Raw genomic sequence first — 23,783 nt, 5'->3', positions numbered from 1 at the left:
GGTGCCCCTGGCATGAAATATTCTGATCCATTTTAGTCCCAAGTCCAATAGATAACGTCTTCCAAAACTTACCTATTAAAAAAACAGTATTATTGCAGAGATTGTTTTCCAACATTCTAAGAATCAAAGCATTCTTATTTTTTATAAAGTGTACATGTTAATTGTTGTACAACAAATGATTCAAAACTTTATTGGCTGAAATAACAGGTGTTTATTATTTCCCTCTGGGTCAGCTGGGCAGCTGTCCTTCCTGAAATGCTCCCTCATACCAACTCAGACGTGCTGGGCTGTGCCCTAAGTCCACACTGTGACGGTCACTCTCAGGAGTTCATATTGAGACCCTTCCCTTTGGACCGACTCTATCCAATCTGCACTCCAGTGTCTGTAACCCACTTACATCCCTGTTCTTCCCCCATCATGAAAATCTCTGGGTGCCGATCGAGTCCGTGATGTGTGTTCTCTTCTCCCTGACTTGCTGGAGAAGCTTACACAGTAAGGACCACACTGCGGTCTTCAGGCGCCACCCTGGCCCCTGTCGGATGCCTGCTATGACCAGACTGGAGAAAACTCAGCTGTCAGGAGTGGATTCTTTCAACTTCCCACTCCTTAACTAAATATGTATCTTCCTGTCTTCCTTTCCCCCCTCCATTTGCCCATGAAACCCCTTCCTTGCCCTGGATGCTGGATGTTCTCTCTGCGTTCTGCTCCCCTTGCTCATCCATGGGCAAGCGTCAGCATGTGGGGTGTGCTTTCTTGTCTCCAACCTTGTGCACCCCATCACCTCAGCCAACAAACACAATCGTGCTTCGTCTTAACAGCAACAGCGAAATCAAATAAGCTCGTGTTTTCCTCCACAGCAACTCTCTTGTTTTTATAGCCAAATTTTGTAAAATAGCATATCCTTTGTTTTCATTTTCTTTCCTCTCATTATGTTTTAATTCGAAGAATAACACACATAAGCAATGTTGTGAAGTGTGCTAGCCGGAAGTGTGTCCTGAACGAGCTGATGACTTAGCATCGTCGCCCATACCCTGTGACCACCACCAGATCCGTAACAGATAGAACACGCTCAGTACAATTTATTCCTTCTCTGCCCAAAAGTAGCCTCTATCTGACTTTTATCTCAACAAACTAATTTTGCCTCTTATCAAACTCCCTATACATAGGACCATATGACAGGCACTTCATGTGTCTGGCTTTTATTATTGTTCAGCATACACTTTGTGGGAGTGATGCATGTAGTTGGACAAATCGACACTTGACTCATTTTTATTGTTGTGTAGTGTTATAGTCTATGACTCTGCAAGTTTTATCCATTTTCCTGTTTTATCTTTTTGGTCATTATGAATACATTTTCTATGAATGTTTTTTTTTTTCTTTTTTCAAGCACAGATAGGCTAATTTCCCTTGGACTTAAACTCAGGGATGGAATTGCTGGGTCATAGTATAGAAGTAAATTTAGTTACAGCAAGTATCGCCAAACAGATCTAAAAATGGTTGTACAAACTTACACACCAAAACCAACAGAGGAGAATTCCCATCGTCTCTGCATCCTGCCTGTCTTTCTCAGCTTTCCCTTATAGTGGGTTTGTGATGGTATCTGATGATGGATTTAATTTGCATGTTCCTGATGATGAGTGATGTTGAAAACACTTGCTTATTGGCATTTTGATATAATTTTTAGTGAAAGCTTATTTAACCTTTTTTAGATGTTAATTTTTTCTTACTGATTTGGTGGAGCTCTTGTATATCCTGGGCGTGCATTCTTTGTCAGATGCATTTACTGCAAATATCTCCTCCAGTCTATGGCTTGTTTTTTTCATTCTCTTAATGATGAACAGGAATTCTTCACTTTTGGGACGCCTGGGTGGCTCAGTCAGTTAAGTGTCTGCCTTCGGCTCAGGTCATGATCCCAGAGTCCTGGGATCGAGTCCTGCATCAGGCTTCCTGCTTATCGGGGAATCTGTTTCTCCCTCTCCTTCTGCCACTCCCCCTGATTGTGCCCTCTCTCTCTCTGACAAATAAATAAATAATAAAATTTAAAAAAAAAGTTCTTCACTTTCTTTCACACAGAAATGACATTCTCACAGGACAATTATTTGAAAAGATAATCCCTGTTGAATTATGGTCTATTTTTCATTATTTGTGTTTTCTTTACTTTCTCTCAGCTATGTTTTCTAGTTACAGGTGAAGTCATGCATAGCTTCCCTCAGATTTACTCCTGTTTATCTAATATTCTGTGATCAGGGGCCAGCAAACGGAGGCCCACTGCCCAGGCTGAGCCATCAGTCTGTTTTTGTGCAGCCTCTGAGCTAAGAATAGTTCTTATGTTTTCAAAAGGTCATTGAGAAAATAAAAGAGAGAGAAAGAAATGATATAAAATAGTGATTACATGTGGCATGCAAAGCCTAGAATATTTCCTATCTGGTACTTTACAAAAGAAAAAGTTTGCTGACACCCAACATTTTATAAAAATTTATTTTCCAATTGTTTGTTATTTGTACATAAAACACTATTGATTTTTATACTGACTTTGAATTCTGTGACCTTATTAAATTCATAGTAATTTTACTGGTTTGTAGATTCTCTTGGCTTTTCTAAAAATATAATCACAGCAAAGGCAAGTAATCTTTTCTATTTTTACAACGTCTGTTTCTTTTTCTTATCTTATTTGTTTGGATTTCTAGCAGACTGTTGAACAGACATGGTGTGAGCAGACATTCTCAGGCTCTTCTCAACCTCAGGGAGGAAGTGTTCAATATTTCATCAAGTGCAGTGTTACCTATCGCTTCCTTTTAAATTGTTCATTATTATCATATTAAGACACCTTCTATTTCTACTTTGCTGATGGTTTTTCTTATGAGCAGATATGGAATTCCATAAGCCATTTGCTTTCAGTAAATCTAATCAGGTGGTTTCCTCTTCTATTCTGTTACCATGGTGAGTCACACTGGTTAATTTCCAGGGTTTGAAGTCAATGTACTCTCCTCCAATAATCTTGTTCGGGATGCATCATATACCAGACATAATAATGGTTCTGTTCATTAGTATTGTGCTCAGGCTGTTTGTTTATAAAAGACATCGCTTTGTAATTTTCTTTGTCCATAATGTTTTTGCCAAATTTCTATCTCAGGATTATGCCAATTTCAAAAAGGGAGTTTAGAATTATTTTTATTTTCTCTATTTTCTGAAAGGGTTTGGGTAAGATCAATCTTATCACTTCCTTAAATATCTGGAAGAATTCACCAGTGAAGCTCCTTGTGTCTGAAGTTTGTTAGTGAGCAGATTTTTAATTGTAGATTCAATTTAGTTGACAGATATAAGGTTTATTCTTCTGTCAGTTAGGATGTCATGTATTTTTCCAGAAATGTATCAATTCCAAGAAATGTTCATTTCAAATAGATTGACACAATTGTTTACTGTCTTTTTCATGTTCATAGACTCTATAATGATACATTCTTTACCTTTATATTTAGTGCACCTCTGGCAAAGAGCATTTAGTTTAATCCTGTATTTTTACCCATCATGACCATCTTTGCAATTTAAGTGGAACATTTAATCCATTTACATTTAGCTTAATTACTTACATATTTGGATTTAAGTCAACCATCTGGATATTTGTTTTCAGTATGTTCTGTTTATTTCTAATCTTTTATTCCTCTTTGTCTCTTTTGGCTTAAATTTTTTCCATTGATTATGTATTTTTTTATTAGCTCTTTGGTTAGGGATTTTGAACATTCTTTTTGTAGCTACCCCAAAGATACTATATGCATCTTTGACTTATTTTACTTTACTTTAAATAAATAGGATTGCTATTATCTAAATTTTGGGAAAAAGTCTTACAACAGTTTATGATGATTTACTCTCTCCTACATTTTATGCAATTTTTGTAATGTACTTTACAGGTACATATATTACAAACACTTCAATTACAGCTATTTGGTTTTGCTTTACATAGGCAACATTGTTCTATATGTTTACTGATATATATATATACATTTTCAGGTGCTCTTTGTTCCTTCCTGAAGGTATATGCTTCCATGTAGATCATTACTATATAGCCTGAAGAACATTCTGTAATAATTATTATAGTGCAAGTTTACTGGTAGTAAATTCTAGACTGGTAGATTTCCCCTGGGGACTCTTTAAATATCTATTGCCTTCTGGCTTCCATAATTTCTGTTCAAAAATCATCTGTAAGTCTAATTTTTGCTTCTTTGTATGCAACTGCTCTGGTTTCTCTTGTCTTTGCTTCCTTTCAGATATTTTCTTTCTTTATTATCTTTTAATTTTTTTTAAGGCGCTTGACTGTGATATGCCTAGGTGTGTGTTTGTCTTGTTGAATTGCTTTGGTTTTGTTGCTTTGAGTTCAATGAGCTTCTAGAATCAGCGGGTTGATGTCTTTTACAAATTTTGGAAAATGCTCAGTAATTACCTCTTCCAGTATTTCTTCTGCCCATTATTTTTCTTTTTTCTTCTAGATTCCACCGGTACTCATGTAAGATGGTTTCACCATAGCCTATGTGTATATTTCTATTCTCTCTTTGTCTCCCCTTCTCTGTTTCTCTCTCATTCTCTTTCAGTTTGGACACATTCTACTAACCTGTCTTTGGATTCACTAATCCTTTCTTCTGTTTTATCCAGTCTTCTATAGGTGTTTATTGGCAGAACCCAAGTGACACACCATTGTCTTATGTGCAAGGGAATCTGGGCAAGCAATCTGGCAAAAACGAGATATTCACCAAACATAGAAAGAAATTCATATGCTGGGTGGCCAGAATTAATGACAGACATCCACTACATTGAATATGATATGTTTTCCTGAAGACTTCTACCATATCCTTTGGTTTTTAGTTGTATTTATTCTAGTTTTTTTTCTTGGTTTGTTTATAACATAACTTTAATTTCTGTAAATGCCTTTTTTTCCCATCTTAAATGTGTTTCCAGAACTCTGAAAATGCACTATTCTGTTCTTCTATGATTGTACAGTCTCCCTTTTGAACATTTGTGTTTATTTTTTAAGTTTATTTTCTGATAGCTGATATTGTCTGCAATATCTTTGAGATTATGGTGAACCAGTTGTCTGAACTCTTTGGATACCTTTTTCATGTTTTTTGTTCTTTTACTTTTTTGCTTATATTACTTTTCTTCTTTTATTTTCTAAAACTTTAGGCCAGGTCCCTTTTTGGTTCCTTTGTGATTCTTATTCATTTTTTTGGTGCCAGATCTCTGTTAAGAAGAGCCTAGGGAGGGACACATGGAAATTACTTGGAAAAACGTTTACCTTTGAACAGGACTTAACAGGGGGTCTCAAACACATCTTGAGGAATCTGATAATTATTTTATCTGGGGAATGCACACCATGTAATTTGCAGAAGTTCCCCATCCAGGCTCTCCACGATGCCAGCAGCCTTTGCTGCCTCCTTGTCTGGCCTCACTCCTACCACCCAACCCCAGAGTCAGTTCCTCTGCAAGGGAGCCAAGTTGGAGATGATGGAAATGCTGGTCAGCATAATTTTCCCTTCAGCTTTTTCTCCCCTGACATTACTTAGTATTGAATTGGGTTTGCTCTTCTGTGGTCCAACCACGGCCCTAGATCTCATTGCACTTAAAAAACATCTTTGGCATGGTTGTTACATATGTGTCATTTTTGAGGATTTGGCACAATTTTACAGGACTTGGCACATTGTTGTCCTGGTTTGTTTTTGTTAGTTGTGGAAATTCCTCTGTTTAATTGAAGATGACATTTCTCTTTTTAAAAAATTATTTTTCCTTTATTTTTCTTCTCATGGGTTTTGATGGAAGGGAATGGTGTTGAGTCAGGAGGACCATACTTCAAGTTTTGCTCATACTGCCTTCAACACCAGTTCTTAACCCTCAATAGAATCCATTCCAGCCAAGTTCAGGGACACAAACTTTCTATTCTTACTATTTCAAAACTGCAAATTTGATTGTAACACTTGCATGTATACTCACCCTGGCTCACACACACTTGCTCAAGCTCACACACACACACACACACACACACACACACACTGGGGGGCAGAGGAGGAGGGATGCCCCACCAGAGGATCAGTGGTTCCTGCTTCGACCTATGGTGGGTGCCTCTGACAAGTTCAGCAGCATGTCTGTGCAAGAGTCTCCACCTCTGTAAGCTGCACAGTGTCCTTCCTAACCGGCTGCTCCCAGAGGTGGGGGAGTGGTGAGTGAGAACAAGAGAGTGTGGGAGATAAGCAGACTTCTGCAACCAGGTTGTTGCCATTGTTGGCCGTAATCCACACAGCAGTGTAGATACTTAAAGAACTAGATCATTGAGCCTCTCATGCTTTGGTTTCTTGCAAACTGCTTCTCCAAAACTGGTTCACATTCTCCTGATCCTGGAGCACTGAACCATGGCTTCAGTTTTCATCGGGCAGAGCCCAGGTAAACTATCTTCTGACCTACCCCATTAACTCCATTTCAGATGATCAGTTCTTACAAAGCCAAGATTGCTCCAGACAAGAAACCAGATGAGGGGCTGAAGGCTGGACTTCTAGAGAGAAGGTTTCCCACACATACCATGACAGAGCTTTTCTCTGGAGAAGGCTGGCTCTCAGCTCCTGTGGAGGTCACTGTGGGCACGCTGCATCTGAGTTTTCTTGGCTGCTTTGCTTACCTTCATGGTAATTGACTTGTAATTAAATTGCTCTGGTGGAAGGACCAGACCACAGGTACCCATAGTCCCAGGACAGCCACCTTCCTGTGGCAAAGTGACTCACAGCCAACAGTGGGACTTCATGTCAGCACTCTGGGAGATAAGGAGGCTTTGGTGATGTGGTTTCTGCTCAACTTTTCCAGACTCCGTAACTGTGAGCAGGAAATGATAATAAAATAGAATTACCACTTCTAGAACAAGTGTTCTCAGCTTATCTGGTCTTCCTACAGCCCCACATTCAATCTGTCACAGAAATTAGATTTTCCTACACTAGAAATAAAATCAACTTTTTGCCAAGAAGAACATTTGTATACCTAATGACATTGAGTTTTTATATTTATCATTTAAAATAAATTTTAAAGACAAAAATACAGTAATGCTTTATAGAATCTATTTCATTGCTACAAGTTAAAATACAAACAGAAATAATAAATTAGCTACTAGTTGGGATTAATGTGTTGAGTGTATTTCTATGCTGATGAAAGTATATTTAATGAACACAAAGATAGCATACATAAAAATTTCAGTGGTATTCGTTGCAAAAATGGCTTATGCTCTGAATAAAAACTTACAAAGTTAAGAATTCCATCAACCACTTAAATTATCATATTTCTATTGGCCATCTTTTTTGCTAAAACAATAAAAAATAAAATACAAAATAAGCAATTTCATCACTGGGAAAATTTTATATTATTTTTTTTCTTAAAATAAAGAAAACAAAAACCTGGGCCATACATTCCGTGAGGCTCCTGGTGTCAGCACCGCCAACTATCTGATGTTATTCTGCTCTAAGCCGCTGCGCTCAGGCAGGTGTTGGTGAACAGACAGATGTTCTGGATGAGGTTCCCTTCCAGATGTCCTCCCAAAGAGGGGAACAGAAGAGACAACGTGGAAATGAAGCGTCAGTCTATGCTTGCAGGCTTGGCTGTGCAGGAGGAGAAGCAACATGTCAGAGAGTCCAGAAGCAGCATCCAGCTTCGAGATAATCCTTTTATGTGCAACCAGATTCTTTCCTTTCTCCTTCTTGGCAGAGAGTGTTTATATACCTCTTCCCAAGCTCCCTCCAGGGTGGAGTTAATTAGACCATGTTCAACCCCACTCCCAGTGTTTGCGATAATTATGTGCAGTTTTTTCGAGGACAATACCAGCACCACTGAGGAAAGTGTGCAGAGTTTTGAGTCTGAATTCCAGAGCTCCAGTGCTTGGGTTCAAATCCCAGCTCTAGTTAGACAAGCTCAGGTGAGTACTGGTCATTACTCACGTGTGTGTCGGTCATAATAACAGTACCATTCTCATCGGGCTTATCTTAAACAAATTGGTCTGCGAAGCATATAAGAAGTGCTCAGATAATTATCAGTGATTATTTTCAAAATGATAGCATAGAAAGCTTCACCTGCAAGGCAGATGCGCAGGAATGACTTCTAAGAAGGGAGCAAATGGCTAAGGATGAAAATTCTCTTGCCGCTTTTGTTCATAGGAAGGCAGCCCTCAACCTCCCTGACACTGTGCTGCAGTAACAGGTGAACTAACAGCTCAGGGAGCGGGGAGGGTGTCACACGGGTTCTTTCTGTCTCGACCGCTGCTCTGCTCCAAATCCTCCTTCCTCCTGGGGTCCAGGCTGAAGGTGCAGCCCCCTGCCGTCCTTGAGGTAGAGGAAAAGGACTCCATGCATTTGCTGTGAAAGCAGCTGCCCAGAAATGGCAGGTGTCCTTCCCACTGACATTTCACTGGCCAAAGCGATTCAGGTGCCCGCACCTGCCGTGGGGGGCAGGGGAACACAATCTTCTTGACGGGAGTGGGCAGCAAGCCATTGAGAGCAATAGCACAGCCTAGCAGAGCCAGCGTGCCAGGGGCGGGCCCTGGAGCCAACTGGTTCTCCCCCATTCTCCACGGCACCACCACGGGTATCAAGGGCCTAGACTAGCGGTCTCCACCGGAGCACCCAAGCAGGCAGGGTGGGCCACCTGTTCACATAGACAGCTAAGCACATAGTTGGAACACAGGATCATGTGTTGGACGTATGGGGTGCAGAGCACAGAAGGCGCTTTTTAAACTTGAAGCACACTTCCATGAGTTGCCAACAATAACTGCAACCAGCACCTCTGAATATTTATGATAGGAGTAGAAATTTTATTCCTACAATTTACAAGTATCTAGTATCAACGTTAGGCAGCTTATCTCCAACAATAACTGACGGCCGATGACCAAAAGTCTGCAGTTTGGGGGAAGCCCCATTTCTAGCACTTATGAATGGCCAAGGACCATCCTGCTCTGGGTCAGCGTCAAGAACACAGAACTGTCAGTAACACAAGCTGCAGAGGCTGAAAGGTGGCATCACTCTTGGGAAGAGAGAGACACAGGACCGAGTGCCGAGGTGCTCAAGGATCAGACACAGAAATGGCCACAGGTCAAAGCTACACTTGCCCCTTACCCTGGGAACAAACCCAAGCTAATTTGGACTGTGCTGGTGTCCCACTGAAGAAGTCCTGCTGATTAGAGATAGACAGCTGACAGCTGACATTCGGGGTTGATCGAGCGGGCTATTCCTGCTCACTCATCTGCCCACACGTGGAGAGCACACGGAAGCCACACACGGTGTGTCTGCTGAACTATGGGTGGATGCTGGAGATTTATTTAGCACCCACCTCAGCTCAAAGTGCAGTGAAGGAGACAGGCCTGCGAACAGAGTCTGCAAAGTCCCCTCAGGACGCCTCCAGAAGCTGATTAGAGGTAGTGAGCCCCCTCCACCTCTGCAGGAGGAAGAGCTAGCTTCTCCTGGCACTGAATGCAGATTTATGTGCTCTTATTTACATGCTCTGCAGTGGCATGTCCGTTAAACAGATCTCACAAAACCTGTCGCTGTTCCTTGAGTAGCTCTATCCAACTAGTGTTGAGTTGGATTTCATATTGGTTTATCTCATATCTGCAGATCCTGAATGGCTTGCCTTTACCTTTATTTGCACCTAAACAGCAATAATAAGACTGATCATGTGACCAGTATGAGCGCTGCCACCACTGATCTCATCTAACTTCCACCCTGGAGAACCAGGGGTGGACACCGTGCTTTGCTCAGGGTCACGAGGCCGGTATGCCCTGGAGCCAGGCATGGAGCCCATCCTGCTGAATGCAGACCCCAGTAGCTGCGCCGCCCCCTGGACCCCAACCTGTGCCACAGGCAGGTGACGGACGAGCCGCGGACCCTCACCTCAACTACCTCTTGCACACCAGCTGCATGGCATAGCCTCCAGTTTACTTATTAGCTTCATCGAATTCACTTCTTCCGCTCTGCTTGGAGCAGAACTCATTTATTTTATGATGCATGATTTTGAATCACTTCCATAAACCACTGGGAAAGGTCAAGGGGCCGTGAAGTCCTGCCTCACATAGGGGCATGCTGCTCATTGAGAAAATCTCCGAGGGGAGGAGAGGGGGAGCCTGAGTGCTGGGCATCATCCACGCAGCCCCTGTGCTTAATTGCAAAAGAAACCTGAAATCAAACACAAAAGCGTATGTTTAATTACATTTTTAAAAGAAAACTTAATTGTTACTCAATTGTCCCTTCTTAATGACTTTCTGAAAGACAATTAAAAATATATACTCCCATGAATAAAAAAGAACCTATCATTTTAGTACACTATGGTTCATGTGTTCAAGAGTAATTGAATCTCCGTCCATTATGATTCCAGTGAATTATAGGGAAGACCCATTCTTAGCCATGTGAATGGGAATTTGAAAGTGGTGTGGTCTGACACTGCACACTTACTTTAATAAATTGATGACCTTATAATGGGTTCTTCCCAAAGCTTTATTCCCACTCAATTCATCACTTGGGCTGACCCACTTTCTGAGCGCTTGACTTAAAGATCCCCTGGAAATATGAATAGAGAATACAGCTGTGTTTCTCTCCCTCTGGTCCCCCTGGCCCGTGCATCCCCACCTGCGTCTGCCTAGCAGCATCCCCTTGAGCATCACAGGGCTCGCATCACTCTCTGCCTCCAATGCACTCCGCTTGCAGAGATTTAGTTCAGGGGTCCTCTTCAGTCCTAAATCTTCGCATGGCTCCCACATTTTCTAGTAACTGAACAGCCGTGCTTTTCATGATGTAGGTCTTCTGCTTGGGTCACCACTGTCTGTGGGGTAAACAAAGGAACTAGTTCTTTTTTTTTTTTTTATTTAAAATTTTTTTATTGTTATGTTAATCCCCATACATTACATCATTAGTTTTAGATATAGTGTTCCATGATTCATTGTTTGTGCATAACACCCAGTGCTCCATGCAGAACGTGCCCTCCTCAATACCCATCACCAGGCTAACCCATCCTCCCAACCCCCTCCCCTCTAGAACCCTCAGTTTGTTTTTCAGAGTCCATTGTCTCTCATGGTTCTTCTCCCCCTCCGATTTCCCCCCCTTCATTCTTCCCCTCCTGCTACATTCTTCTTCTTCTTTTTTTCTTTCTTAACATATATTGCATTATTTGTTTCAGAGGTACAGATCTGAGATTCAACAGTCTTGCACAATTCACAGCGCTTACCAGAACACATACCCTCCCCAGTGTCCATCACCCAGTCACCCCATCCCTCCCACCCCACCCCCCACTCCAGCAACCCTCAGTTTGTTTCCTGAGATTAAGAATTCCTCATATCAGTGAGGTCATATGATACATGTCTTTCTCTGTTTGACTTATTTCGCTCAGCATAATACCCTCCAGTTCCATCCACGTCGTTGCAAATGGCAAGATCTTATTCCTTTTGATGGCTGCATAATATTCCATTGTATATATATACCACATCTTCTTTATCCATTCATCTGTTGATGGACATCTTGGCTCTTTCCACAGTTTGGCTATTGTGGACATTGCTGCTATAAACATCGGGGTGCATGTACCCTTTCGGGTCCCTACTTTTGTATCTTTGGGGTAAATACCCAGTAGTGCAATTGCTGGATCATATGGTAGCTCTATTTTCAACTTTTTGAGGAACCTCCATACTGTTTTCCAGAGTGGCTGCACCAGCTTGCATTCCCACCAACAGTGGAGGAGGGTTCCCCTTTCTCCGCATCCCCGCCAACATCTGTCATTTCCTGACTTGTTAATTTTAGCCATTCTGACTGGTGTGAGGTGGTATCTCATTGAGGTTTTGATTTGGATTTCCCTGATGCCGAGCGATATTGAACACTTTTTCATGTGTCTGTTGGCCATTTGGATGTCTTCTTTGGAAAAATGTCTGTTCATGTCTTCTGCCCATTTCTTGATTGGATTCTTTGTTCTTTTGGTGTTGAGTTTGATGAGTTCTTTATAGATTTTGGATACTAGCCCTTTATCTGATATGTCATTTGCAAATATCTTCTCCCATTCTGTCAGTTGTCTTTTGGTTTTGTTGACTGTTTCCTTTGCTTTGCAAAAGCTTTTTATCTTGATGAAGTCCCAATAGTTCATTTTTGCCCTTGCTTCCCTTGCCTTTGGTGATGTTTCTAGGAAGAAGTTGCTGCGGCTGAGGTCGAAGAGGTTGCTGCCTGTGTTCTCCTGTAGGATTTTGATGGACTCCTGTCTCACATTGAGGTCTTTCAACCATTTGGAGTCTATTTTTGTGTGTGGTGTAAGGAAATGGTCCAGTTTCATTCTTCTGCATGCGGCTGTCCAATTTTCCCAACACCATTTGTTGAAGAGACTGTCTTTTTTCCATTGGACATTCTTTCCTGCTTTGTCAAAGATTAGTTGACCATAGAGTTGAGGGTCCATTTCTGGGCTCTCTATTCTGTTCCATTGATCTATGTGTCTGTTTTTGTGCCAGTACCATACTGTCTTGATGATGACAGCTTTGTAATAGAGCTGGAAGTCCGGAATTGTGATGCCGCCAGCTTTGCTTTTCTTTTTCAACATCCCTCTGGCTATGCGGGGTCTTTTCTGGTTCCATACAAATTTGAGGATTATTTGTTCCATTTCTTTGAAGAAAGTGGATGGTATTTTGATGGGGATTGCATTGAATGTGTAGATTGCTCTAGGTAGGATTGACATCTTCACAATATTTGTTCTTCCAATCCATGAGCATGGAACGTTTTTCCATTTCTTTGTGTCTTCCTCAATTTCTTTCATGAGTATTTTATAGTTTTCTGAGTACAGATCCTTTGCCTCTTTGGTTAGATTTATTCCTAGGTATCTTATGGTTTTGGGTGCAATTGTAAATGGGATCGACTCCTTAATTTCTCTTTCTTCTGACTTGTTGTTGGTGTATAGAGGAACTAGTTCTATATCGTGAGTCTCTCTTCCCAACATCGTCTGCTAAGCAACAAATTCATTCTCTAGTGATCTGAGGGCCACCGTCATCATGTTTTCAGTCCTCGTAGATACACAGGTCTCCGCTCTGTTCCATTGTTCCGTTCGCCCGGTTTTATTTCAATACGCACTGTTTATTACTGAGTCTGCGTGTTTCTTAATATCTGGGATGGCTAGCCTGCTGCTTTTTGTTTTATTAGGTTAATGTGAATCTTCATGAAATTTTGTCCTTCCATTAAATTTTAAATTTATTATGTATCAAACTAGACTGCTGATTGGGATTTCATTAATGTTATAGATTAAGTTGAAGGGAATTGACATCTTTAAAGCCATCCCAGCTAAGAACATGCAAATCTCTCCAATTTGCTCAGATCAGATTCTGTGTCCTCTGTTAGGATTTTAAAGGCCTCTTTATAGAGGTATTGTGTGTTCCTGGTAAAATTAACTGCAGATACTTTGTAATTTCTGTGACTATTATAAATAATTTGTACTTTCAAGTGGTCATTGGTGGTTCAAAGACGTGCTGTTGATTTCTGCATATGGAAAACTTCTTGAGCTCTTACTGGTTCTAATAATAATTTCACTTAATAAACCTATAATATGATGCCGATAATGACCGTTTTAGCTTTTCCGTCTCCCAGCACCAGATCTCAGGCAGTTATGGCCAATGGCTACACCACCCCACTGGCCCCCCAGGCTGGGAGGAGTCCCTGCCAGCCTGGGGGGGCCAATCTTCAGAGCACCCCGTGACCTTCAGCAGTGGGACTCTGGGGGCTTGGAGACGTTCTGTGGCTCACGCGTGGGTCCGTATAACCTAACCCCTGAGATGCAGGAAGATTCCCATCTTGCCCCACGTCTCCGCTCCTCTCTGCCTCGTGGCGGCTTTGGTCCCCTAGCTTACCCTCTCAGGTGGGTCCCCATGGCCCCGTGGCCCTGCCACCTCTGTCCCGCTGCCCTTCTCATCACACAACCGCTGCTGGGATCCGACCTCCTGAGAGAAGACCCAGGGGACACGTACCCTCCCCCCTTTGTTTGGCGCCACACGTGCCCAGAAACCTGGAGTCCCCGCCGCGGTCTGGAGGGAGGACCTGCCCTTCGCACCTTGTTCCGAGGAGGAGGGCAGTGACGCCTGGCCGGCTGGGCCCTGACTCCCACGCGCAGCTCTCCAACCTCCCAGGAGTTAGCGTTTCCTCCCGTGTCCCTCAGGGCTACGGTCCGGTCCGCAGGTCACCCGCAGAGGGCATGGCCAGGGCCCCTCCCCCGAGGACCCCAGGGACCGGAGGGGTGTGACGGCAGCCACAGAGCCAAGCGCGGCTCCCAGGCCCACAGGCTGGCGGCTGCCCCTGACCCCAGCAAAGCCCGGCCTTGTGTGGGCCCCCCATCAGCAAGCCGGCTTCGTGGGCGCAGCTGCCCTGCAACCTGTCCCAGCCCAGACTCGGCAGGAGCCGTCTCCCACGCAGGTTTTCCAGGGAAGGGCGCCCCTCGGGCCTCGAACTCACTCTTCCCTTGGACGCTGCACAGAGACCTTCTGTTCCTGTGACTCTTGAAGTGAGAACAGCGTTTTTTATGAATTTTTAACACCATGCACCCTCCTCCCAACGCTTGCAGGCAAGTCAGGTCGCGCCGCGGCCGCTCACGTTTGAAGCTCAAAGTGGCGCAGCTTCTGTTTGCAAACACGCGTGGGCGCCGCGGGCGCGTCACTTCTCTGTGCCTCCGTGTTCCACGCTCACAGGTGTGCCACAGGCCGGTGCCACCCGGGCACGCATCATTCACAGGCATTTAGCTCAAAATCTGAGGTTCCAGACAGTTTTCCATTTTGTGCATCATCAGCGTGTGACGCTGGTGCCAAGGGGCATCTACCTGCTGGAGGAGAAGCCGCTCGGCGGGGGCCGTCAGCGCCAGGCCGGGGGCACAGCCGGCAGGGGCAGGGGTCACACGCAGCCTTTCCCGCGGACACGACGCGGACACCGCACAGGGCTGCCACTTACCGTGAAGCTGGGCCTGCATCTGTCCCTGTGGGGCTTCCCACGCCCGCCGAGGGTATGTTACCCGACTGCCGTCAGGCAAGCGTTGTCCCTGCCTGGAGACCGCCTTGCCCGCTCCAGCCTGATGACGGCTCCCGTCTGATCGGAGCACCGTTAAGCCAGTCACTGTCAGAGCCGATCCTGTCCCTCTCCTCCACCCAAGCAGCCAGCCCAGGACGCTTCCTCCCTCTCTGGCCCTCCCAAGAGAGCAGATGATAAATGGCAGGAAAGGCGGGACGCTCCCTGTTCAGGTAATAAACTGCCTCTGCCTGTGGGTTTGCAGAGTCTCTGCTTTGAGGTTTGCCTTCTGCATTTAGTGAGGGAGTCCATGCAAACCTCCAAGACAGTGTCCGACTGGCAATAAACACTTTTCCTATTAGCTAGACTATTATCCCAACAATACGACTGCGTCAGAACAGGACCACGTGCACGCCTGGACACGCATGGCCAGAGTGCTCACACCAACACGGTGTACAGTCCGAAGATTTTCATTGCAAATAGGAGTACGCTGAGTAACTTCTGGGGGTAGCAAGGCTGTTCGGGAGATTCCTGCTGTGGATGGAGCCAAATGAGGCCTCGGGCTTGTGTCAAACTTACTCAGTGGTGTTTGTGGAAAAGACAATTGGGGCTAGTACCTTAGATCCTTGTCCATGTATACAATGGAATATTACTCAGCCATCAGAAAGGATGAATACCCAACTTTTACATCAACATGGATGGGACTGGAGGAGATTATGCTAAGTGAAATAAGTCAATCAGAGAAAGTCAATTATCATATGGTTTCACTTATTTGTGGAACATAAGGAATAACATGGAGGACATTAGGAGAAGGAAGGGAAAAATGAAGGGGGGGAAATCGGAGGGGGAGACGAACCATGAGAGACTATGGACTCTGAGAAACAAACTGAGGGTTCTAGAGGGGAGGGGGGTGGGGGGATGGGTTAGCCTGGTGATGGGTATTAAGGAGGGCATGTTCTGCATGGAGCACTGGGTGTTATACAAAAACAGTGCATCGTGGATCAATACATCAAAAACTAATGATGTATTGTATGGTGACTAACATAACATAATAAAATAAATTTAAAAAAAGAAATATATTTTCTTAAATACCTAATGACAACACAGAACTAGGACATTGATACTGCTATACAATTTTTTTCAATGAATTCTTACACAATAAATTTTTTAAATTTCTCAAAAAAAAAAAAAAAAAGGCTCCTGTCCAGGGGCCCGCTGGGTACCAAGCCTCCTTCCCCAAGCACTCAGCGAACATCGGCCCTGGTCAGGTGCCTGGAGGTCACCGTGGTTGGGGACGATCTGTGAGTCAGCATGCACAGATCACTTGTGTTTGCAGACTCGGCCACTTTCTGCTGTTGGAAAGGAAATGTTCGCCCCATTGCAGATTCTCATAGAAAAGAATTACCGTTCTCCTTACCAATGGAGAAGAGCCCTCCACCTTGGCTGATTGATGCACTCAATTAGATCCCAAATTCCCAATTGCCACTCAGTTTTATAAGCCACATTTCCCAACTCTCCCTGAGCCAATCACACACAGAGAATCTGCACGCCTTCACCAAGTGCAGGTCACCTTTTTTGTGGTGATGTCCCATCTCGGATCCCAGAACCAGACGGCATGCATTCCCATGGCCGACAGAACACCCCTTGCAGGAGCCACAATCCCGCCCCTTCTTCTGCAGACCGGGGGTGCTGGGGACTCGGTGGCTCCCTTTTTGGAGCAGGATGTGCCCTGGTCAGGTGTGACCTTCCCGAACCCACTTTCACCTTTGAATGCACCCCCTTCTCTCCCACTGCTAGCTGAGCAGCAGAATTGGTTGGAGAAAATGTTAAATATTAAGTCCCGGGTCACATACTTAGAAGTCCAGTGGCCTTTTTTGTGGTGATTATTTTAAATGAAGCAAAAAACAAGTTCTGGGTAGGTGACATGCATACGGTACAAAACTCACAAGGTGGAAACGGGCCAGAGCGGAAGACCCCCTCCCTGCTGACCTCCGGCCGCCAGCCGCTCTCGCTGAGGACAGCGCTGGTTCACAGCGACTGTGTCTGCATGAGCACCCCAGCCGGGCTCCGAGGACGAGGGGCCACAGCAAGTGTCCCGAGTGTCCCGAGGGTTCCTCCCTGACATCCACATTGGATCCTGACCGTCCAAGGGATCAGCAGGTTCTTTCTCCTGCCTACCAGACAGTGACATGGGCTGTCCCCTCCCCTTTCTCCCCCCTCCAGTCAGTCTCCTCCCCCATGAAGGGGCCACCTTGGCTGCCATGGGGTTTCACACCCTGGAGGATCCAGTCACAGCATCAGCTCAGAGCATGCGGAGATGGAGACAGCTGGGCGAGGCAGCCGGGTGACCTTCGGTCCCAGCTCCGCCTGGAGAGGGCCTAGTCCCTCCGTGCGGGGCTGGGCTGCCCTTTAGGAGAGGATGTGGGGAAGAGGGTGTGGCCGGGCCGGGCGACTTTCCACGGTCTATGCAGCCCACAGACACGCTCGGGCCCCAGCGTGCTCGGCCGCACAAGGTCATGGAGTCCGCCTGCAGGCTGACCATAAGAACGCCGGGAGGGAATGCACTTTGGACACCTGTCCACACCGGAAGGCCAACACATGCACTCAGCCCATCTGTGCAGGGACTGGCTGGGGGTCGAGACAGATTCAGGAGCCGAAACTCCCAAGTCAAATACCAGTGCTGCCTGTGGGGGCCGCCAGACCTGGCCAAGCCCTTGGTGTCCTCAAATGAAACCTGAGGCACCCACAGTTCCTCCCTGCTCAGGGAGCCGTCCGGAGAACAAGCAGGCTGTGCGTGAAGACCAACCCTGCCAGGCACCCTGCAGATACCAAGAGGTGTCTCCTTATCCCCTGGTTCTGTGCCCAGGATGCCAGGCACTGCTCTGGGTGCTGGGGACGTGTGGCTGCCAGGGCGGACGGAGCCCTGGCCCCAGAGGCTACACTCCTGGGGTGGGAGGGAGTGTTAGACGCTCAAGCTCCCCACAGAAGCCTGTCCTAAGCAACATCCCAAGAGGAGGCATGGGGGTGCAAATGCTCTTTCAGGGACCATATTACTTGGAGGAAGGCCTGGGCAGATCATGGCGGGCGGGCCTGGAGGGGCGCCTGGCGGGGTTTGGCCTTCGGGCTCTGGGTGTCGTCGGAAGCCCTCCTAAGGTTTGGAGCCAGGAGTCACCATGTCTCGGTTACCCTGGAAACACATGTCTTGCGTGTTTGGTGTCTTGCGTGATTTTCTAGTCCATCCCTGACACTGGGCATGCCAAGCAATCAGAACCCACCTGCTCGACAAGGACCGGCTGGAACGTGGCCTCTCTTAGCTCCATTAATGGAGCCGAGGGAGTGAGGAGCGTGATCAGCCAGGAGCATTAAGCAGCGTGTGTTCAATTAAAGCCGAGGTCAGAGTCCACAGGAGGGACCCCCGTCTCCAGACCTGCATGACAACCTGTACCTACAAACCCAGAGCCAGCGTGGGCGGGGGTGCCCTGTGCGCCGGAGACGAGAGCCCGACAGAGGGATAGCCTCATAGATATATGTTCAAATAGTTAACCGAGGGCTGGACCGTGTGTATTTCCATCATTCATAGAAAAATCTATCTCCACAGCATAGCATGAATGTGAGGCAGTTAGAAAGCCACGAGAGTGATCTCCCTTAATGTGCAGGCTCATTTGTGTTCCTTTCCCCTAGAGAACATCCCGTGGAACATTCTAAGATCTGGACGCTCGAGGGGCCCCCGTGAAGCCCTGCGCTGCCTCGGGTGGAGACCGTCGCCCGAGCCGCCCGCCTCCTGGTGTGGACAGTCGCCGAAACCACAGAGCTCTTACTGATATCTACACTCTATGAAACATTAATTCATGATTTTCTTAATATCTTATTGATCTCCCGTCTCCAAAGGCCAGAGGTTAAGAAACTCCATAAAAACGTCCTGGCAATTGATTGCCATCCCTCGAAGACACTGCAGTAGGGCTCCCAGCTAACTTGCTCTCCCATTGTCTTTTCACGTAAGGTTGCAGTTCAAAATGACAAATTTACCTTTTTCTATGAACTTCATATGAACTTGTTTTTAAATTTAATATAGAAAGAGAGATGCAAGCGCCGATCTTGGATGGTTGTAGATTCAGACTCTCAACAAAGCCGCGGTTACAGGGATAGCCTGGCCCCCCGCACGCGGTGAGCGGGGCCAGACGACAGTCTGCACGGGAACGCCTGGGCACCGTGCGGCTCACCGACCCTAACCACGCTCTTCCTTAACGAGAGGATGACAAACCGTGATCTGTGTTCTTGTTAAGCCTCTTGTTTGTGCTGAGGAGATGGGGACATAAAGAGAGCAAGGCTTGGGGTTGCTGCCGGACGCCCCGTCCGGGTGGGTGTGGGCCTGGAGCTCTCAGCTGCTACCTGACCTGCCACTCTGCCCCTTTATTGTGTGTCCACGTCCACACTCCACAGGGCAACAGCTACCTCCAAAAAACCCAGTGTGGATTCACTTCTAACTTCCAACCTGAAGGGAATTGATTCGGAAAGTTGGGAGCAGAAAATCGTGAACCAGAAGATTAAAAATGGAAACCCGTTTGTAATTTCAGGGAAAACATTTGTTACTGTAAATGCTATAATGAACAGGTGAAAAACTAAATGTCTTTTTAATTACATTATTTAGCTCGAATAGGCACAGACTTGAGAGTTTTAATTAACCTGACTCAGAAAGTAAATAATTTCACATTGCAATTCTGCTCCAGCCTCTCTCGTGGAGAACCAGCCAAGGTGTGCGATGTTGTCCTGGCGTTTCGGACGGCAGAGCTCACTCCCCCCAGCCCCCCACAGGAAAATAAGCAGTTCAGTTGTAGGTGAGGGATCAGTGCTGGTCAGAGGAAACTTGTTTTTTTCTTTTTTAATCTTCAGCTCAGGCTTTAACTGAGCAAATCTCAGGGAAGCCTAGAGATAAGAAAATTGACTGTCTAAAAAGAGTGTGTTCCTAAAAACTGTGTATTTGGACTAGAATCTCTTGTTCCTTGTTCCTTGTTTTAAGTAGATGCTTGGACAGATATTTTTGTCCTCAAGTTTCAATTCAGATCTATCAACTAGAGCATCTGGAGACAAGCTTTGCTCTCTCATTCAGAAATCTGGTATTTTAAGATAATCTTTTATATAGCAAAAGGAGGGCTATGCACAACGTATTTCCTTCATGCTCAGTGATGTAAGTCCGATCGCACGGGCACCACCCCCGTGCAAACCCAGGAAGGCGTGTGCGGGCTGAACTCTGCGTAAGTGTACATCTGGGTAGTTTGCATTGTTTACTTAATTTTTCTTTCAGGGAAAACGCTCCTGTACTGGGCATTTTCTGGCTTATGCATTTGCTAAGTGCAGTCCTGCTAGAAAGAGGAGTCAAAAAGCATTAGAGTCTGAAATATGATGCTCTTTGGGGGTTTTAGTAAAGGAACCAGAAATTCCAAATATAAGTTTCTTGAATTCTTTAAGTTTTGGTAAATAATTGTGTCTCTTTTCCACCTTATTTGAAATAGCATTGGCATTTTAAATTAGGGGGTAGCAGATAATAGTTTCCTTTTTAAAAATGCCTGACAGGGATGGAATAGTCCTGGTTCTCGTTATCAGTTTATAAAAGGTCCCCGCAGCCGGCTGCCTCATCTGGGTCAGCCTGTGCACCTCCGTGGTGAGCTGCGCGGCGCAGGGTCCGTTGGAGACCCTGACCTCCAGCTCTCCGTCGGCTTGCGGAAGGTGGTTCAGGAACACAGACACAGGGCACGGCCGTGTCTCCTTGGCCGCGCTGCCCGCCCCGGCTCCAGAGCTTTCTGAAACACCTGTGAAGTGGAGGAAGCACTGTCACCTGTTGGAGGAGGTGATTACCCCACCGGGACGACCGGCTGGCAGCAGGTGGGCATGCAGGGACAGGCGCGGCCATCAGCACTGGGTGGTCTCACCCCACGTGCCTTTCCAGGGAGAGCAGGACAGACCCGCACTGGGGACCAGGGACAAAGTCCTAGCAGCCGTGTACGATGGGGAACACCCCTAAAGAGGCTCCAGATCGACTCTGAGCTCTCCTGGAAGCCTCACGTCTCCGCAGCGCTTTCTGGTTTTGAAGTCGTGATGCAGTATTTCGAGACAAATGAGGTTTATCTGCCTGAGTTTACAGGCAGGGAGACAAAGGCCAGGGCAGACGATAAAGCATGAGGAGTACTGGACCGAGAACAGCAGGACGCAAAGCCAGACGCCCAGACTTGCTCTGGAGTCATTCTGGTCTGAGGCTCACACAGCAATTCGTTCAACAATCACCAAATTCACTCAACTGCGGTAGACGCAAATGGCCCCGTCAATAACGTCGGACTATTTGGGGAATCACTGGAACAAGAGTCAGAGCTCCAGATTATGAAAACATTTAATGGGACAGAATAATCTGAAAGAGTTCTGATGAAGAGTACGTGGCGAGAATCTAAGAATTAACACTTTTACTGCAAACATGCTAAGTGTTGATATACAACGATTTAAAAGTACAAGGAAGTCAGAAAAATGTAAAAATAAGTGTACCTTAAATACTATTTCCAAGTGATTATGTATTTGCAGCTCCAAAATTAAACTATTATTTTCCGGGACCCGTAATAAGATATTCTGCTGATTCATATTTTTAAAAATGCTTAGAAACACGAGTTTATGTAATATTCCTGGAATAAGTTCAGTATTTGTTGCAAGTTTCAGAGGGACTGGGCTAGACTATAATCATTTTATGTCCAAGTCAACGAAGGCCCTTCTTGTCTCTGTACGTCTGCCCCCTCCCTGCCGTTCCTTTCCTGTCTCTGTCTCTTGCTCCTTTGTCTCCCTGTGTTTGGGTCCCTACGGTGGGTTGAGTGGTGTTCCTCCAAAATTCATGCCCACCCAGGACCTCAGGATGTGACCTCATGTGTAAAGAAGGTCTTTGCGGTTGTAATTAAGTTAAGATGAGGTCTTCCATCTCTAGGAGGGCTTTCAATGCAATGGCTGGTGTCCCTAATGCAGATAAGAGCACAGACTCCCATGGAGGACAGATTGAAGTGATGCAGCCTCAAGCCGGGGGACACCTGAAGCCACCAGAAACGAGAAGACACAAAGAAGGAGGCACCCTGGGAGCCTTCGGAGGGAGGGCAGCCCTGCTGACACCTGACACATTTACTCTGTACTCCTGGCCTCCAGAGCTGAGAATAAGCTGTTTCAAGCTGCCTGGCATGTGCTGACTTATTACAGAGCCCTAGGAGACTATCCCGCTCCCTCATCACTGTGCAGACTTCCCAATGTTAGCATCTGTAATTCTGTGCTATAGAAGATCTCCTCCCATTCACCCATCGTGCGCGTGTGTGTCCGTGTGTGCATGTATGTGTGTGTGCATGTATGTATATGTGTGTATGCATGTGCGTGTGTGTATGTGTGTGCGCATGTGTCTGTGTGTGCATGTATGTATATGCGTGTGCATGTGTATGCATGTGTTGTGAATGTGTGCGTGTGTGTGTATGTGTGTGTATATGTGCATGTATTTATGTTTATGTTTATTTTTATTATTTTTATTTTTTAACTGCCTCTGTAGAAAGGAAGATTGTCTTTCTAATCTATCGACCAAGTGTCGCCCTCTGGGCATGGGGGTCCCAGACGGTGTTTTCCCGTCCCCTCCCCTAGATGAAATTTGCCAACGGTTGAAAAACTAACAAGCTGAAAAAAGTGTTGGGACTTGGAAAAATGTATTGGAAATTATGAAACTTAAAATTACAGCTCTGCATCATCAAAGAAATTTTATTTTCAAAACTAATACAACAGCCTCTCTGAAAGACAGTCTGGTGGTTTCATAGAAAAGTAAACGTGCTCTTACCATATGATCCAACAATTGCACTCTTTGACATTTACCCAAAGGAGCTAAAAACTTGTGTCGACAGAAAAACCTGCACATGGACGTTTATAGCAGCTTTATTCATAATTGCTAAAACTTGGAGCAACCAAGCTATCCTTAGGTAAATGGATAACCTGGGGTCCAACCAGACGGTAGAATGTCATTCAGGGATAAAAAGAAATGGGCTACCAAGCCATTAAAGACATGGAGGAAGCTGAAGTACATATTACTAGATGCAAGGCTACCCTATACTGTAAGATTCCAATTCTGTGACATTCTGGAAAGGGCAAAATTGTGGAGACAGTAGAAAGATCAGTGGTTGTTGGGGTTCAGGAAGGGAGGATGAATAGGCAGATCCCAAACGGTTTTCAGGGCAGTGGAATACTCCGTGTGATACTATCAATGGTGGATTCATGCCATTATGCATTTGTCCAAACCCATACAATATACAACAGCAAGATTAAATCCTCAGGTAAACTATGGACTTTGGATGGTGATGACGTATCCATGCAGGCTCATTAACGGTGACAAAGGTACCACTCTGGAGGGGATGTTGGTGGTGGGGGAGGCTGTGCATGGGGGAGGAGCAGGAGGCTTATGGGAAATATCTATACCTTCTGCTCAATTTTGCTGGGAATTTAAAACTTTTCTTTAAAAAAAAAGTCTTAAAAAAACTCTAAATATATTAGAATTATAATTTTCATCAAAAAATCTATGGTTTAAAATTGTTTTATAATACACATACAGTACATACTTTAACAAGAGCCACGTACATACACAATACACATTATGTGTATGCTGGTCTACATCTACTCTGGAATACTTTTAAATATACTTCCTTACCTTGTCAAAAAGCAAATGATTGTCTCAGTTTTCTTAGCACTTATGATGTAAATCGCATTGAAACTTTGGGGAAATAA

The sequence above is a fragment of the Phoca vitulina genome, unplaced genomic scaffold (genome assembly GCF_004348235.1).
Source record: "Phoca vitulina isolate PV1807 unplaced genomic scaffold, GSC_HSeal_1.0 scaffold17, whole genome shotgun sequence".
Lineage (NCBI taxonomy): Eukaryota > Metazoa > Chordata > Mammalia > Carnivora > Phocidae > Phoca > Phoca vitulina.
Note: the sequence above shows the minus strand (reverse complement) of the source record.